Source organism: Haliaeetus albicilla, chromosome 27, assembly GCF_947461875.1.
Source record: "Haliaeetus albicilla chromosome 27, bHalAlb1.1, whole genome shotgun sequence".
Taxonomy (NCBI): Eukaryota; Metazoa; Chordata; class Aves; order Accipitriformes; family Accipitridae; genus Haliaeetus; species Haliaeetus albicilla.
In genome coordinates this window covers 3,263,915-3,283,238 of record NC_091509.1, presented here as the reverse complement: position 1 = coordinate 3,283,238, position 19,324 = coordinate 3,263,915, and positions in this window count along the sequence as shown.

Here is a 19,324-nt window from a genome sequence, read left to right as displayed (position 1 = left end):
TGGGCTCCTCTCTCCACAGATCCGCAGGTTCTGCCAGGAGCCTGCTCCAGCGTGGGCTTCCCACGGGGTCACAGCCTCCTTCGGGCATCCCCCTGCCCCAGCGTGGGGTCCTCCCCGGGCTGCATCTGCTCCACTGTGGACCTCCCTGGGCTGCAGGGGGACAGCCTGCCTCACCGTGGTCTTCATCACCACAGGCTGCAGGGGAATCTCTGCTCCGGCGCCTGGAGCATCTCCTCCCCCTCCTTCTGCACTGACCTGGGGGTCTGCAGGGTTGTTTCTCTTACATGTTCTCACTCCTCTCTCCAGCTGCCGTTTCTGTGCCTGCTGCAACTTTTTTTCCCTTCTTAAATCTGTTATCCCAGAGGCGTTACCACTATCGCTGATGGGCTCGGCCTTGGCCGGTGGCAGGTCCGTCTTAGAGCCGGCTGGTATTGGCTCTGTTGGACACAGGGGAAGCTTCCAGCAGCTTCTCACAGAAGCCACCCCTGTAACGCCCCGTCACTACCAAAACCTTGCCACACAAAGCCAATACACACATAATCCATAGACTGATCTAGACGTAGCAGGGCCCAAACGAAAAGACTAATTATCATGTTGGCTCACTGACAGTGCTGCTTCCTTCCCTGCATGGAGGCACAGAGCCGGTAGGAAGCCACAAAGGAGGCTAAAAACCTCTTACAGAGTTCATCGCTGGTGGTGGGAAGAAGCCCAATATCCACAAGAGACTCTGGATCCAGCTGGAAGTGCAAGGGCCTCTAAACACCTGCTGAAGTCCTACTCCAAGCAGCCCGTGCCAGAGGTGGCCCCCATGGAGGGTGACAAACCGGTCGGTCTCTGCCTGGCGGGGAAAGTCCTTGTCTCCCTGGGGGCAAACCATGGACCAGGAGGTGCGGCTCCTCTGCTGCTGTGCATCATGCATGGCTCAGAGGAGCGAGCCCTCTGCGAGCATCGTCCATGACCGGGTCCACCTTCAGCATCTTTTGGCCTTCTCTTCCCACCCAAGCATGGGCCGGGCCAGGAGAACCCATCTCCTTCACCGTGGCAGGGACTGAGAGAGCGGGTAAATAGCACAGATATATTTAAAAGCATTTAAAGCCCAAGCAAAGCCCAAAACTATCCATTTCCTTAAACAGGCTGGTTGGAAGAGCTCCAGCTGGGCCATTAGCTCAGGTAACTTCTCCGCCATCCAGCCATGTCGCCTTTCTGCCTCATAAAAAGAAATACATTAAAAATACATACTTACTCCTGAAATTGGCTTCAGCAGTGCTGAGCATCCCTGGAGTGATGAGTTTCGCTCCACGCACCCAGCCGCTTCCTGTGAAAAAAGCTTATTTTAAATTAAGAAAATAAACCCGAGCAGGGGTTTGGCTGCGCCATTAACCCTTGCGTACCATGGCATGCCCGACACCAGCAGCTGAGGAAATACCTTTGTGTGTATTAAATTTTGACAGTGACGATGGTCCCAAAGAGATCTTCAAAGCTGTGTGCTCTCCTACCTAAAAGGATTTCTTCAGGTTGCAGAGACAAACATAGCCAAGCCGAGAAATGCCAAGATGAGGATGGCATGCAGCAGGATCCAGCCCTTCATGCACGTTGCTCTGCCTGCATGCCGTAAGAATTGGCCGTGAAGGATGCAGAGCAGTGAGCATCACTTTGGTACCCAGGTTTCACACTGCTCAGTGGAGCAGAGGCTATTGATTTCCACCCGGGCTGCCACGTGGCGCTCGTCGTTAGTCTCTGAGCACTTCTCAAACAACCCATCTATTTTCCCAGCTCCCTTGCCATGTACCGAGGTATCTTCATCTCTATTTTGCAAGCGAGGAATTGAAGCAGGGCGGTTCAGGGAGAAAATGGCCACTCATTTTGCATGCCCCGTTGGAGCTGCCAGGGGATGTAGCACGCCCCAGCACTTCGGGTGTTCAAAGCAGAGCTCCAGTTGTAGCTGTACCTGCACACCGGGCTCCAGGCTCATTTTCACCCCACAGCACAGGCAGCGCTGGGGCTTTGCCAAAAGCCATGGAGGCAAGGTGCAGCCCCGGGAGCTGGCTGTATCTTGCTGAGCCAGCAAAATAAATTGCAGCTCCCGACCCGTGCTGCCAGGGCTGCAACAGCAACACTCTCCTGGGGGGGATGAAGGGATCGTGGCTTTGCCGTGACCCCCCCGGGCTGGAGGAGGTTTGCAGCTGGGACCTGGTCATGGACGTGCTGGCAGAGGGCTTGCTCCTCTGAGCCATGTGCGGCTCCTCCTCGTCGGTGACTCCTGCTCTGGTCACCCATGAAAGAGGACCATTTGCCCTCACCCTGCTGAGGACCTGGGGACCAGGGGACCATCGCCCGTGGCATCTCCTCATCGCTCAGGGCACCAAGAGAATCATTTGCAGCACCTCGCAAGCGAGAAGAACTACAGCTCTGAGTCCAACATGCAGAGTGTGTGTGTGCCATGTATGTGGGCTCACGTGTGTTTGCACATGGGGACCATGAACAGTGCAGCCTGGGCTGCAGGAGCAGCTTTCTCCTCTCTCGCTGCACCCTGCAATTGCTTTAACACTCCCTGAAGTTCTGCAAGGACCCTGCATCGCCCATGATCAGGTTTTGCCCAGGATGGACCCCCCTGGGGCTGTGGCATGGTGGGTGCAAGGCTTTTCAGTGCCGCTTGCTCCCATTCATGCACTGGGCTGGGAAGCATCTCTCAGAGCTGCGGGGATTTCCAGAAGAGGCAATTTCACCAAGTCTGGCATCATTTCAGCACATTTAAAATAAGCGGCAGAGATCTTCCAGGGAGCCCAGGAAGTGTAAGAGATGCTCATCGGTTCAGGAAGACTGAGATCTGATAAAAGTGAGGGCTCAGACCGATAAATGCCCAAGTTAACTAGCTAAAAAAGATACGATTAGTAACCAACTGTGTGCAGGCAATAAGCCCAGTGTAGAAAAGAAATAATCTTCTTATGATGTGAGTGTAACCACCATTTCAGGTTTCCTGAAAGCGGCTAGAGATTCAAAGGAGAGTCACACTGGCAGGGCTTATTTTGTCTTCATGCCTTAACTAGGGAGAGAGATGTCTTCTTGCAGAGCCCGGCCCAGGCATCTCCTCCTGCCCTGCCCTGGCTCCTGCCCTGCCGTGCCGTCAGCAGAGGAACAAGCAAGAGCCCATTCTTAACGAAATGATAAACCCAGGGAGCAGCAGCAATTCATGAGCTGGGGATGATTCATGAAATCATACCAAGTTGCGGCTTTTTTTGGCTTGGGGACAGAGGCGAAGGCCATCTCTAGTCATGAAGGGGCTTGTGGCCCTTCCCAGTGTCGCACTCTGGGACAGCCCTTCCCAGTCTGGGCACTGATTCAGCCCTCCCTCAGCAGGGACACCCAAAATTGAGCTTTGCCTTGTTTTCCTGGTTATGAAATGACCATTTTTCATGGAAAAGTACTTTTTAAAGGGTGTAGGTAATATGGCCAAACACAACAGGGATGCCTGCAAGCATGCATGACATCTGCTTAGCCATCGAAGCAGGCAGCCGGGTCAGAGTATCCCCTTTTCTCTAGCAGAGACACTGGAAGGGGAGACAATTTAAGCAGAGGAAACACGAGTGATTAAATGCCCCTCTCTTCTGGATTAAATGAAGGAGGCCTTCTGCTGCTGATAGAAATGAGTGGGAGACAGAGCAAGAGCAAGTATCCCAGACCCCACATGGTGGCGGAGACCCTGAGGGCTGCAGAGATCAGCTCCATCACCATCCGCTCTGTGTCATGACACAGCCAGAGCCACTGATTCCAGCTTGGAGGGACACGGGGTGAAAGGGACCCCCAGTTTCAGTGTCACCCTCCAGTACAGCCCCTGCCTGTGCCATCAAAGCCATCGCTGGCGGTTCACTGCAGCCAAGTCCCAGCCCGGATGGGCAGTGATAGAGATATGAGAGTTTTCTGAGTTTGCAGCAGATTTTTCCAACCCTTTCCCAGAAGAAACTTCACCGCCAATTCAAAAATATCATTTACAACCAAGAAACTCTTCACCTTGCCTTTGGGCATGAATTTTTCCTCCTGCTTAGATTAGCCCACTGAGCACCCAGGGTTATTTCACGGCATCTCTTGGTGGCACTGTGACTAATTTGCTTGCAAGGACGTGGTGTGCTGCCACGATGAGGGCAGGTTTCACGTGGACTTTTCCTCCTCTTCCCTTTGCGTGATGGATCATCTCCTTGATATGTGGAGACTAATGATGAATCCCTGGCAGGACACAAGGCTTAGTCTGGGGGGGGGGCTGTGATGAAGCAGATGAGGAGCTTCCTGGACAGAGGAAGCTGCAGCTGCACTGGAGAATAACAAGAGCATCTGCTTGTTCAGAAAAGGTATTAAAATCTTTTGCCCTGTGTTTAGTCTGGTAGCTGCACAGTGGATTAAGCAAAGACATTTACACCTTTCGTTTAATAAGGGCCTATCTAAGCATCTGACTCTCCTTCATTATTAAATACCAGGCTCTTGGTAGAAGATAAAAAAGGAAAAATAATTTTTCTTTTGTTTTAGCATCTATCTTCTTTCCTCCTGGGTACCTCAACCTTCCCTGATATCAGGGGTTGCTGGAGGACACATGGTGTGGGAGAATCTTCATCCACTGCCACCAAAGGACTGTAATGGAGGAGAGCCCTCTTCTGCAAATGGCAATTTTCTAATTTTGCCACAAAATTCATCACAAAATCACCCATTTCCCCCAAAAGCCTGTGAAACCTTGTGAAAGGAAAGCCAAGCTTGTTCAGGAATGGCTCCCCTCTCCAACACCATCCCTGGGGCAGGTCCCGAGGGGCCAGGAGGGGTTTGCAGACCTCAGCCAGCAGGGACGGCTCTCGTCCTTGACCCTCACCTCAGAACTGCACCAGTCTCTTTTCCTTGCTTCTCCCCTGCTTGCATTTTGCTTTGAGGTCTTGGCTGGAAGAGCCCAACTTGGTGGGACACAGCCGGGCTGCTCGGCCAACGTCCCCGGCCACCCATCGGGGCTCGTGCCACCATTCCCTCTTGTGCAGCAGCGTGAAAAGTGCTGGGCCAGCGTTGCTATTCAGTGCCGGCTATTTATATCCTGAGAGGGAGATGAGGACCAGCCGTGCAGCTGAGCCAGCCCATGCGAGTGGGGGATATTTTTAAGTACGGGTTTTGAAAAGGTTGGTAATGAACCCACAGCTTCGCTCAGCAGCAGCTGCACCCGCTCCCCAGCCGGCTGCCCCCGGCCACCACCCCTGCCTGGGGGGGGCCAGGAGTCCTGTCCCAGCTGGGGGGAGATGCTCCATGGGAAGCGCATTTGTGTCCTGGGCTCTGAGCGGGGAGGTCAGGGCACAGCGAGACGAGCTGGCACGGCCCCAGTGGCTGCAGACCCGCTGCCTGGCTCAGCGCCTGGCTCTCCGTGCTGGCCAGTCTGGTTTTATCCTCCCGACAGCCCAAGATGGTACAGTCGGGGCAAATTATAGCCCACTTCTAATTGTATGCAAGTTACCGGGTGCCATTTGGGCAAACCAAGCATGATGCATGAGCCCTTTGGCCAACAGGTCCGGCAGCTCTGCGGTGAAAAATCTCCTGTTGCAGTGACCCTCAGTGTCTTGCCGGTCCCACTGTCTGCTCACGTCCTCGTGTGTGGCCATGGTGGGATGGGTGTCCTGCGCCTTTGCCTGGCCGGGTCCCCGGGGTACTCTGATGACATTGGAGCTGACCCAGCCAGGACAAGCCTCACCTGCCCTCAGGACCCATGCTGGTGCTGACACTCTCCCAGCACACGGGGAACTCGCTGTGCAGGGGCTGCATGGTGCTCCCGCTGCGGCCCCAATCCCAGCAGCATCCCCTGGTCAGGCACCTCATCCTGCCAGTCCAGCACTGCACAGACAGAGCGGGGATTAACACAGATACCGTGCTTGGTCTGGGCCCCTTGTTTGCTGGGGACGAGTCACTGCCACACTAAGCTCAGCTCCGCAGCCCTCTCCATTGTACATCACAGCCACCATGCTGCTGAAAGCTTCATCAAAGCCCCGTTTGCACTCCCTGGGCACAGTTGGGCTGTGGCTGGTCTCTCCATGGGACCCTCACCTGGGACCCTCCTGCAGCAGGCAGACAGGGTCTCTGACTCTCCCTGAGGCTGGCACCGTGAGTGCCAGCTTTGCCCCTTCCCTCTTGCTCCTCTGTATCCACTGTCAGGTGTCCCAGCAGGTCTCAGGTCCCAAATCCCTGGGTCCGCACATGGAAATTCACTCAGACGCTTTCCGGGCTTCCCAGGCCATGGGGGACAAGCCCTGAGCAGTGCAGAGAGGACCCCATCACCCAAAGGGCTCCCCAAAGCAGGAGGGAAAGAGATGGGAGATGGGGACACTGGGGGCACCTCTGTGCCGGGACTCCTCAGAGCTGAGCCCAGGAATGCACCCAGCACCCCACTGGGAGGGTCCCTGCAGCATCCTGGCACTCAGGGGTGCTGCAGGGGATTTATGGGGGATTTATAGGGAAATTTGAAAGGTCCCTTCTGGTTCTCTGCCCCCAGCCTGGCTGGCTTGAGCAGCCCTGGGAGCTGGCCCCTCCCGTGGGGTGGCCTTGTCCCCACTGGGGCAGGAGGAGCTGCCCCCAGGGCTGGCAGGGACCTGGCTCAGTGCATACATGGCTTTTTCTGCTCTAAGGGGACAGTTGCAGCCATGCAAAGAGGCAGCAGCTCCCTGAGCAATGCTTCAGGCATCAGCAAGTGGAAATCAATGCAAACAATGGGAGCAATTTGGGGAGGAAAATACTGAGTCATTTTCAGCCTGAGTCTGGGAAAAGAAAGTTTCCCTGAATGCTAACCCAAATTAAAATGTTCCAGGTTCCCCCTTTTCTTTTCCATTTATCTCCTGAGAAAACAAAGTCCCTGGCTCAAATCTAAGCTTTTGCCTAATTTTATTGGAAATCAGCAGGACTATAAAGTAACTACAGCTGAGTTCCCAGGTTGAAGATGGGTCCTCATCTGGAGCAGGGGGTGTACGGGTGCGGGAGCCAGCCCTGGTTCCTGCTGGCCCCTGGGCCAGAACGACTTTGGGGACTGGCACCCCTCTTGGGGACAACCCGTGGCTGTGGCCATGCCGGCTGCTTCCCAAACAGCCTTGCAATGCCCTGGCTGAGGCTTCCTTGTCTGTGATGGGGAGGGAAGGGGATGCTAAGCACCTGTGAGTCTGAATCTGACCCTTGCACTTAGGGACCCCCCTGGACAGGAGGAGTGGGACGGGGAGCACCACCCTAACCATGCCAGACCTCAGCCGTTTCATCTCCCTGTCCCTTTGCACCCTCACAGTCAGGTTTTTTCCTCTTTGGGGCTAATCCAGCTGGCACTGAGACCAAGCGAAAAACTCCTGCTGATCCCAGCCACGCAGGTTGGAAGCCTGGGCAGGGGTCCTGGTGGAAAGCAAGCTGGATACCCTGTTTTGGGATCAGCACCTTTATGCCTCCACAATAAGACACGGGACATGCTGGCAGAGGGAGGTGGGGACCCACCAAAGCAGAGCCTTGCCCCCCAGCCAGACGTTTTGCAATCTGTATGATTTGTTTTCATTTTTTTCTCCAAAGCCAGGTGGGTTTGAGCCTCTGGGCTGGGGAAGAGCTGGGGCCAGGGGCTGCCGTTGCTCTTCTCTCTCCATTAGCTTTCTTATTGAGTTGTCTCTCGCACCGTTCACGGCAGCAAAATCCGCCACAGGCGTATTAAGGATTCTCCATGCAAAACTGATAAGCTGAAGCCTCATTATTATCCCGCAAAGTGATTATCTTTCCTTGATGAAGTCTCATATTTGCCCAATTTCAGATGGAAACCTTCCCCTTTTCAATTTGAGACTAATTCATTTCTTGACTTCTGGTTACAGTGCAAGATATCACAAACACTCCTGGCCTCGGCTAGCTCTGATTTATATCGTTAGGAATCATTTACTTGCAATTAAAATGAGCCTTCGGGGCTTTTGCAAACAAGCCGGATTAGCTGACAGTAAAACATTTGCTCTTCGCAAACAGCGACTTCAGGCTATGAAAACGTCTGGGAGGGGAGCGAACCAGCCGGAGCTGCCCCAGGGCTGTGGGCAGAGGAGAACCAGAAGGGACCTTTCAAATTTCCCCATAAATCCCCCATAAATCCCTCACAGCATCCCCGAGCACCAGTGGGGTGCTGGGTCATCCCCGGGCTCAGCTCCGGGGAGCCCCGGCACAGAGGTGCCCCCATACCCCCATCTCCCACCTCTTTCCCTCCTGCTTTGGGGAGTCTTTGGCTGATGGGGTCCTCCCTGCACTGCTCAGGGCTCATCTCCCATTGCCCAGGAGCCCCCAAAAGGGTCCGGACAAGTCTCTGTGCACAGCCCTGGGGATTTGGGACCTGAATGCTGCAGCACAGGCCTATGGTGGAGATGTCAACTAGCAGCATATCCTTGGTAATTAAGATAATTAACAATAGGATCATGTAATTGGCAAACCTTCCTGCTCTTGGCTCCTCTTTTACAGCTGCTCCAGGCCCTGAACAACAAGAGGACAAACCCACCCCGTACACATTAACAGATGATTCCAACAACTCTCTTAAAACATTAACTTGGCCAAATCCTGCGCATTTAGAATGCAAATACCCCAAATCATGGGGCATGGAGACCTGGCACCCTGGGCATTTCAGACAACTAATGAGGAGGAGCTGAGTTGGGCTAGGGGAGATGCTGGGCAGCCCCCTCTGCCCCCCTGCATCTGGGTACCCAAGGGGCTTCACATTGACTCGGGGAGGGACATCGGAGCTCAACTGCTTGGAGAGCAACCAAGAAGAGGGTCTTAAAATCGCTGAGTGTAAATATAGCATAAACCCAGCTCTGGGCTCTTTGCAAAAGGCTCCAGCCATGCTAAAAACTGGAGATAAACCATAGCAGGATGCATTTGTGAAGTCAGATGTTTCTGCTTTGTTAAAAGCCGGAGGGATTTTGTGGTGTGCCCTGCAGTGGTGGTGGCATGTGGAGGGGCAGGAGGTCACCCCCAGGGAGCAGGGCAGCTTTTCTGTGGCTGTGGCAGGAGGCAGGGCTCCTGTGGCACTTTGAAAGCATCTGCTTGCGTGTCTAGGTACGATTCAGCAAGAGATGAGGGTTTCAGAAAGAAACTGTGATCGCTCTGGGCTGCTCCGGCCCCAGTGTAGGTGGGGGTGTGAAGGTGGGGGGGGTTACGTAGGCACTGGCAGCAATAAAATAATAATAAAAGTCTGGTCGTCTCTGCCTGTCTTTGTACAGTAGCTGAGGAATTTAAATCATGCCTTTAAATCAGGCATTTTCTGTTTGTTTTCAGGAAATTGAATGTAAAATTGAACTCAATTTTAGGAAATTGGTTGGCATGTTGGCACACTGGCATTTCCCAGCCCATCGCCTGTCAGGGTGGACGGTCATGGCAGGGGGAGGACGCTGCCACTGCCAAGGGGTCCCTGAGTTATACCTACTGCCCCCCACTCTTAAAAGAGCAATAACTCTGCAGATGAAGCAGCCTGCAGTTCTTTATGTTTTTAAGGTGAGATTTCCCCATCTCAGGAATGGGAAAGGCTGGGGAGGGCCAGGCTGGCTGCCCCCGGCTCTGCAAACCGCTCCTGGGGGGATTTTTCAGCCCAGCTGGGTTCGAGCTTTGAATGGGGGATTTCTTCCACGCCTGACCATGAATCCCGCTGGCTGTGAGTCAGTGCCATGCTCGGCAGGGTGGGTTTTGATGTGCAGAGAAATAAGTGGCTGTAAATAAAAGCCTTGCTGCCAGCCCGGCAGGTACAGCAGAGTTTGGGCACAGCCTGCGGCAGCAAATGCCGGTGGCAGTGAGTGCCGAACAGACCTGTGCCTGGTGTGCATCTATCTCATGCCTCCAACGGCAGAAAGGGCAACTTCCCTTCAATACTGAAGGGCAAACCTCAGATGTGCCATGAGCAAATCACCTGTGCATTTAATTTACAAAAGCAATTAAGCTTATTCTCTCCACTGGTCACTGAAGCTGGGACAAGCAATGGGTGTTTTTCTACTGTTGTGCACCCAGAAGAGCTTCATTGCCTCTAACTGTGTTGCTTCCTTTTTTTGTCAAAATGAATTGCTTTTTGCATGGAGTTTGTAATCTCCAGACCTTGCCAGGCAGATCAGCCCCCAGCCTCAGCCACCCACGGGGATGCAGCCCCTCACCAGCCCCTCTGGAGCATCCCCAGCCGGCTGCTGGAGCCTGGCCACAGTGCGGAGAGGCAGCAGAGGATGGGCGGCCGTATTCAGCTCCAGGGACAAACTCTGCCAGCTAGAAGAAATGCATCTCCATGGGAAGCACAGAGACCTCCCCAGCCCCAGCCTGGGGCTGCTGGTCTGGCCATGGTGAGATAAAATCCAGATAAAGTGTATTTTTGAGCAGCTGCCCAGCAGCGGGTGGCGGTTATCCCCGCGTGGACGTTATCCCTGGGTGCTGCTCACCCACATTTCACATCACATTTTAAGGGACCAAAAGCAGCTGCTCCTTGCTGAGGTGGAGGGGATGGCAGAACTGGTCATTGTCCCCAGCTGGTGGCTTCGGTGAGAAACCCCCTGCACATGCTCACCTACAAATGGCTCAGAGGGGGAGAACCCAGCCCATAGTAAAGACACAGAGTGGGATGATTTATGCTCCCAGGCAAGGAAAGCACATATTTTGGTTGCCTGGCCCTAACACCCTGCCCGCAGCCAGCAAAGTTGTGCCGAACCAAGGGAGATGGGGGTGCAGGATGCTGTAGCGATGCTCCTGTCCGTTCTCCCTCCGTGCTGGGGTGCTGTGAGGTCTCTGTGCCCCACACAGCCCACCCTGGTGTGGCCGTGGGCTGGCGAGAGGTTGATGGGATGGGATGGGATGGGTGCATGGGGAGCCAAAAGAGCCAGTGGAGTTTGCATCGGCTGCGGCTGTGCACGCAAGGTGAGCACCTCGGCAAGCGCCGGTTCCAGCCGAGGTACTATGTCTCCTTTTGAAACCTGTTTGTTTGGTGCTTCCGTAATAGGACAGAAACCTCACAACCTGTGTCAAAGGTGTTTATGTCCGCTCTAATTAAGAAGCCTGAGGATGCTGCAAAGTTGCTGTGAGCATGTCAGTGCTCTCCTCCCTCCAGGCTGCTAGGCTGGAAGGAAACCCAGCAGAAAAGGGCTGGCCTGGAGAAAAAATAAATCTCCTGGCCATCACCATGAGAATGACCCAGGCGAGTCTGCTGGCAAAGCAGCTCCTCTGCAGGCAAGGCGGCCGTGACCCGGCTGCTCAGCCCTGCCGCAGTGCCGGGGGTGGCAGGATTGGGTCCGCTCGGGGGGATGTGGGTTTGTGTGAGCCAAGATGCTCAGTGACGTGGGTTCCTGCATCTTTTTGCTCGGAGACCCAACTGTTGTGGCTTTTCATGGCATTGATTTGTGGTTTATTGTACTGCTCGGGGTGTTGCTGACATAGCTTAGGGGCACCTTCCCAAAAGCAGAAAGCCTGTTCTGGGGAGGAGGGGACGCGGTCCCCTAAGCCACGATGGCTCCCTGGGTGTTGGTGATGGATATCGGTGTGGAGCTGAGCTCTGCAGCTGCAGTACCTGACAAAGTGACCTGCTGTCTGCCAGGCCCTCTTGTCCATCCCTGTCCTACGCCTGTCCCCCTGTCAGTGAATACAGCTAAATGCTAGTTTTGCAACAGATTTATCTTTTTGTTGTTGTTAATAATATAAAATTAAAAAATCATTAAAGAAAAAGTTCATGGGAAAGCCCTGCCAGGCTGATGCAGAGGGTTCCTCTGGGTGTGCATCCATGGTTATATATGTTCGCCATCTGCCAGGAGAGATGGGAGAGTCCCATGGCCGGGGCAGGTAGCTGCCTGCATGGGCAGCCACTCGCTCCTGGTCTGTGCCAGCCCAGCAGCCTCGCAGAGGCAGTCATGAACACTTGCAGGATTTTATGTACTTTTTATCCAAATTTGGATGCAATTTCTGATGTAAAGGATGTGGCATTGGGCCAAAGCCCCCCCCCCCAAAGTGTGGCAGCCCATCCTCAGCAGCCCCTGGCATGGCTGAGGGACCAATCGAGGGTCTCCATCACCCATAACTGAGGGGCTGAAGGTTTCTCAAGCTGGGGTTGCATTGGAGCCCTGTTCTCAGTGAGAATTAATGAAGCTTTTTCTTTCACTGAATTTGTCTAATCCTTTCTGAGCCCACTGATGAGTTTTGGCTTCCAGAGGCTGTGAGGTCCCCAATTTGGCAGGACTCGGAAGTTGCCCTTCCTTTGCTCACAGCCCCCACTCTGATGCTCTGGTTTCTTGAGTGGGAAGGGGAAGGTTTTCCCCCCAAAGGGTCTGTCTTTCACAGCCCACCCAGGCAGAGCCCGTCCTTATGCTAAAAATCCCTTGGGCTTATCCACCCGCCATAGAAGCTTCCTTGAAAGCTCTGCCAAAACCCTCTCTTGCGAACCAAGTGACAACCATGTTTCCTGTTCTTCTGCATCACAGCAAAACCAAAGAAATGGCTTTATAGCAGAAAGCGGAGCAAGAGGCGGCAGAAGCCAGCCAAGGTGCGACAAAAGCTGCCAGGGGCCACACTGGGGTCTCCGCCTTGCCGAGCGCAGGATAAGCCCAGCCTGCAGCCGAGCCACGCTGGCCTCCCCACAAGCACTGTGGCGGCCGTAGGCGAGCAGGCAGCTGGGGAATTGCATCCTGGCTCCACCACGCAGCTAAAGCTGCTGGTTCTTGTTGTGGTACAACCCAGAAGTGATTAGAGCGCTGTGAAAATCACCATCCTGTCCTTGCCTGCGGTAAGGTGCCTTCTTTGGGTGCCATTTTAAGGACAATCTGGGTGATGGATGTGTAGCAGAGCAATCCTGATGGATCCTGACCTTCCTGGCTGTGCTTGGTGTGTCGGGGTCCCACTGAGCTGGGGGAGCAGTGTCCTGCTCTGACACTGTAACTGGCCTGGGAAACTTTTCATTAACTTCAGGCTCTTAAAGAGGCAATCTGCTTTTATATTTTACATTAAAAGCTACCGAAAGACTTTGGAAGCCCATATTAATTGCCTGCTTCTTTGCTGGTATAATTAAAAAAAAAATAATATTGGGATACTTTAAGAAATTTTCAAAGCATTAAAATGGCCAAAAAGGAGAAATGGCTGCATGGAAGAGAAGAGGGACATGATCTCTGCTGGTGGGTGGTGGCTCTTGCCCTGATTACCTGGGAGGTAGGGATCAAGGGGCTCTTGCCCATCCTGAGTCCACTTGATTCCCTTTAAGGGAGCAACCTGGGCTCATACAGACACTGAAGCCTTAGGAAGAGGGTCTCTTCGATAGCAAGGTTACCATGCTGTCTTGGTGAGCTGAGGTCACTGCTCAAAAGGTGCCTCAAAAGGCACTTCTCGCCTCCCGAAGACCTCTGAGCAGGACACTAATTCCCTCAAGTTATCAGCCACAGCTTCCTCTGATTACATGTGGTATTTATTTGGTGACTGGATAATTTGAACCTATAGAGTTATTAATTATGACCTTAATCTGATCATTGCTTTGTTCCATTTTTAATTAGCTTAGTAAAACTGAAGTCATTTAACTTGGTAATATACTTGCTTAAGTGCATGTCTGACTTCATATCCTTTTTATATCCATCAGAAGCACTTGGGACTGGCTCACTCCATCAAACTGCAACCTGGGGCATGAACTCTGAGCAAACCTCAAGTAATATTAAGTTTACAAGCAGGCCGCTCTGCTCCTGAGCAGCTGAATAGTCCCCTATACCCGTGTGAGAGCTGGCAGCAGGAGCCAGGGTGTGGATAAAATGCCCTGGTGCCGGGCAGTGGGGGACAAAATGGGAATTTGAACCCCAGTGACTGTGCAATCAAGAATCGTCCTTTTTGGGATCAGCACGAGGGACCGCTTCATCCGGACATGAGGTTTTGAAGAGCACAAACCCAGGTGTTTTAGTGGGCACCACACCACTACTCCTGAGCAGAGGGAGCTCAGCCTGTGCACAGTCTTGCGGCTATCAGTCAGTGGAGACTTGCAAGCAGATGGATGGTTTGGAGTTAGCTGCTCTCAACAATTTTAGCGATGCTCATGGGAAGCTTTTATCCCAGTATCTTGGAAGGAAACTGAAGCTGCTAGGAGAGGGCATGGGGCTGGGCAGTCCTGACTGCATCTTGGACCTGCCAGCATTAAGACATCTCCAAGTGCACAGGCCAGCTGGGCAGCAGGGCTCAGATTTTATAGCCTTTGATGGTGACATCTGATGACTCATTTATGGTCCAAGGGCTGAGATTTCCCTAATCTGGGATCTTGCTGCATTCCTGGCTTTCCTGGGTTACACGGGGCAAATCATTTCCTTGGTTTCCCCACCTGTAAGGAGGGGATAATGGTGCTGGCTGCCACTCCTGAGCCCTTCAAGAGCCATGGATTTGAAGTGCTCTCACTGGAAGGGGTTCACTATTGCTCTTCCCAACTTCCCTACAGAGGAAGATATGTACAGAGTTTCAGATGGCTTCTGCAAATATAAGGAGATACTGCGGGCTCTGCCTGCCCTAAAAATGTGTGCTGCCTCTCTGCATTGCAAAGTACCTCTTGCGCTATCCCCCAGGGCCACATCCGTGCCGTGCTAAGCTGATACAGCTGTGGTGGTTTAGAGGAGGTGCTGGAGGTGAATGTGTGGCACAGATGGGATTTTTAATCAGTATATTAGCACAAGAAAGTGACAGTAGTTTAATAAAAAGTTATGTTTTGCCCTTTTTCTCCCCTCCTGATTGCATTGCTGGCCCTTGCACAAGCACCTGCCCCTGGCTATGGCTGAGCCACAACGGAGCCGGGGCAGTGGAGGGTTGTGGCATGGCTGTGGCTAAGCCGAGACCAGATCTCCTCAGGTTTACCAAAATCAGATTGCAATCACACCTTAAGTGGGCAGAGGCGCAGGGATCGTTAGGCATGAGAGTGCTAATGAAACAGAACCACTTCCCTGCCATGTCTTCTACTTTTTCCTGCTTTATTGCTTAATTCACAGCAGGGCAGTTCACATCCATCCTCTTGGGATTGAATTTAAGCAGAACTGTATTTAATCACCTGTCTCATTAATCCCTAATATTCTGTGTGCAGGCCTTGCTAACGGAGCTGTGCAGGAAGGCAGTGCTGAGGTGGGAAGAAATTAAGCAGTTTTATCCTAATAGAAAGCCAAACGATCAGTTCCTCAGCTGCCAAATGCTGTAACCCTTACTGGTTTCACTTGAGGACGTGGCCCAAAATCTTCCAAGTTCCTGAGCATCAAGTTGTGAAACAAGAACGGATGCTGTGGAGCTGGAGCCGGGCAATGCTCCCCAGGGACAGGGTGATGCTTGTCTCGGAGCTGGACCAAAAAGGCTTCTTGCTGGTGTTTGCACTGGGCAGGTCCTGTTATGGCACAGTTGTCCCTAACCCCTGGGACCATCTCCAGGTTATCTGGGGTGAGTGTTCCCTTAAGATTGCACCTTTTTCCTTGGAAAATGCAGGTGGCAGGACCAGTCCCTGCCTGCTATGGGGCAAGGTGCGGCCCCCATTTCTGCCAGCCCTGGGGCTGCAGCAGGGAAGGATGCGGCTGCAGAGGATTGCCATGGTTACAGGCACTTTCCTCACCGTCCTTGTGGTTTATAACCACTGCTCAGGGAGATGCACCACAAAGCAGCTGAGCAAAGGTGCTGGGATTTCAGACCTCTCCCGATGTCCATGTTCCCCAGGATGGGGAGGATGGAATCTATTCCCCAGGAAGGAATAGGGAGAAGGAGCCCCTGGTTAGTGGTTCCCTTCACTTGCCTAATTTAGGCCAGAAGAAGGCACTTCATTTGGCTTCAAACCATCCCTCCCCATTGTTCTCCCCATGCCACTGCCTGTCCATAAGCACTAGGCAAAACCAGTGGGGAACCTGGTGAGGGAGAGAGACTCCGCACAGCCATAATCATTAATTTATGTTCAGAAGACACACACAAAATTCTTCCAGCCCTTGTCCTGCAGTCACGTGATGCTTGCTGTCTTTCTGTGCCCTGGTTTCTTATCTGTGCCCACTTTCATCTGTTCTTGTTGCTCCCCATGTCATTTGTCACCTCAGACTATTGTCTCTTCCTTCACCAGGCGGAGACCTGCGATGCTCACTCCCTATGCTGGGCCCTGGCTAAGCAGCAGCTCTTCCAAAACACAGGGAAAGTGTGTGTGGGGGGGGGAGGCAAGTTTAGGCAGACAGTCCACCTCTGGAGGAGCCCCCACAGGTTCCCTCCTAAAAACTGTTAAATCTCTAAAGCATCCCTTTGACACAACATCTGTAGGTCTACAAAACCTGTCCTTTCTCCCTGATCTGCCAGAAGAAGCCTGTACTTAAGGATCCACCCACCCCACCTAATTGGTGATAATTAACACCCAGGCACGAAAGCAATGGTTGTCACACCTCAGGGTTGTGATAATTTGGGTTTGACCACGTCCCTGTGTGAACTGGCTCTGCTTTGGGATGCTTGCACCCTGGTTTTGGGTGCTATGCCTTCCTCCTTGTTTCTCATTGCCCTGTCCAGATCTCATTACTCTCAGGCATTGTGCAAGCAGTGGGTAATGGGGACCTGCACGCTCTGCTCCGACAGGACAAATGAGGTTGGATTTTTTCCCCAGCATTTCAGCTATAAATAATTGAGCATTTTAAAACTCCATTCCTGCCAAAAGACCCTAGAGGAAAGGGTTTGGATGTGACATACAGATATATTTTTAAGCAGTGAAAGATTGATTTGTGCTGCTCCTGCCCAGCTGACACCCGCATTCGGTCACCTCGGAAAGGCTCAGCCTGCTCCTGCAAAGAGGAAAAATTGCCAGCTCCTGAGCAGCCCTGCTGCAATACTTGTGCTTGGGGACACAGCAGTGTCTCAAGCCCTGGCAGTGGCACCTGGGAGATTTGCTGCTCTGGGCAGGGTGCAGCATCAAGCCATCTGCCCGGGGCATCCCATGGCAGAGAAAAGCAAATGCCAAGGGCAGCCAAAGCCAGGGCAGTGAGGTAGTCAGGGACCTGCCCACGGGAACAGGCCCACATCCCCCAGGGTGGGCACAGACCAGACCTCCCCCACTGTTCAGGGCGTTTCTTGTGTCTTACATGGCTGGTTTCCAGGGAGGAGTAACAGCTCAGAGCCTCAGGGCCTTTTAACGGGCTCTTCATGATGTTGCTTTCTGAAAACAACAATAGTGGGAGGTTTATGTTCCTTCTCTTTTTTCTTAATTCAATCTTTTCAATGTTGTTACAATTGTGTAAGTGGAGCTTTCCCTGATGTGATGTCAGGGTAAACTGTGTGGCAAAATTACAGCCAGCTCAATTAGCACTGTATTTTGTGCTGCTCTCGAGCATTTGCAACAATTATTAGTTTTCTAGTGCCTAAGCCTGTGGAGTGTGATCCTTCCACCAGCTCCCAACTGTCCAGTTCTTTCCATGCTCTGGACGGCACCAAGACCTGTCCAAAGCACAGCACAAGCTCTTGGGGCGATTTGAAGTGCCTGACATAGTGCCGCAGCACCCTCTCCACAGCAATGCTACCTATGGGTGCTGCCAACAAGCTGGTGAGCAGAAATATGCTTAAGTTGCCAATACTTTGCTGGAAAGATCCAGAAATAAGCAAGTACCAGCTATATATGTTATCTTACTTTTTTTTTTTTTTAAATCTAATACAGCTATACGTACAAGATGGGTGAGACCCTATATTTTCTGGGAACCCGCATGGACAGCCTTTGGCACCTCGAGCCCTGCGAGCCAGGCTCAGGTGGGCTGGGGCAAGTTTATCTGTTCTGCCCATGCTTTCAAGCCATGTAACTAACCCAAGGTAGCTCCTTGTCCCCAAACTGGAATTTCTCTGAATTTGGTAAACCATTGGAGAAAGTGGGTTTAGATAAGTAGGGAAAGGACAGAAAAAAAACCATGTATGTTCTTGAATGAGAAAGCCAGGGCAAGAATACTACTCTTCTCATTAGTAACCACACAAAGGCTGGATGGATCCAGACGGGTAGGTGAGATTTTAGCTTCGCATTTCTACCTGTGTCAGGTGTGCAGAAACACATCCTATGCAGTGACCAAGTTTCTGGAGAGCCAGGAGCGATTGTTCAGAGGCATGGGAAAGCCCCAAACATACCATGTAGGAGACATCATTGAACCCAGCAGGATGCTTCGTAAGTCAGTGTTACCTTTTCCTCCCTCAGATAAGAAAGAGCAGAGATCAGCAGAAAAAATTGCTGGGTGTGATGCTCATACTCTTGCTACAATACCACAGGAGGTGGGAAACCCTACTAATCTTTCTCCTGGTTAAAAAGGATCCTGGTAAAAGGATTCATTCAAGTCTTGTTAGAAAATGCTGCCCCATTCTTCCCCACCCCGGGGGTACAGACACACAGCATGGCTACTTGCCCATGTGGATGAGCTCAAAGATGGGGAGGAAATGTGATTTTTCCCTGATGACATTCCTCCCAGTAATCTTAGCTGCTATTTGTAACGGCAGTGGATACCGCATCCTCAGTGCTTTTCAAGTGATGATGTCCCTTTTTATAATAAATGCTGCCAAATCCCAGAAGTGATAGCTCACAAACAATCAGTGAGAGGACAACAGGAATGCTCTTTGAGATGCTGTGCAGAATAGATCATCCACTGTACAGCAACAAATCAAATTTAGGGAGAAAGAATTTGAAAACAAATTACCAGCAAGATATTTCAAGCTGACAGCAATTTGGAGCAACTTAGGTCTGTCTGGTAAGAACTGTATTCCTTTTATATCCCTGTCAATAGCAGCTACCTTATAAGATTGGTTTCTTGTTGATAATTCTTGTCTGGAACAGAAACTCCTGAGTACACTTAAGTTGATAACTCTCTCTTTGATCACATTTCGGTAGCAATGCTTTTCACCTTGATGACAGGATTTCTCCCTTTGGATGAAGTTTAGATGCCTAAAAAGCCACGTGGTTGTGGGACTTCCAGCCTCAAGGCCTTCTGGTGCACTGCAGGCAGCATGGTCCTGGGCTCAGACTCAGGGCTGTGAATGGCAGGGATATGTGCTTAGGGTGGGAGCTGCAGGGATATGAGCACTAACCTGCTCTGCCTCAGTTTCCCTGCTACTACAATAGTATAAAAACTGCTTGTATGTATTTCTCTCTTCTTGGGAGAGGGATAATTAATATCTGCTAGTAATACCTTCCCCTTGGAAATGCTGAAACATGAAGGATTAAGGGTGCTCCTCCACACCCGCCTGCAGCATGAGAGGTGAGGACATCACCTCTTCGTGTGCCTAGAGGAGCGATGTGGAGCTTCGCACGGCATTTGCAAGTTAGCAGGAATGCACAGGGAAAGGAATATCAGATGTGGTGCAACCACAGGCTTAATGCACG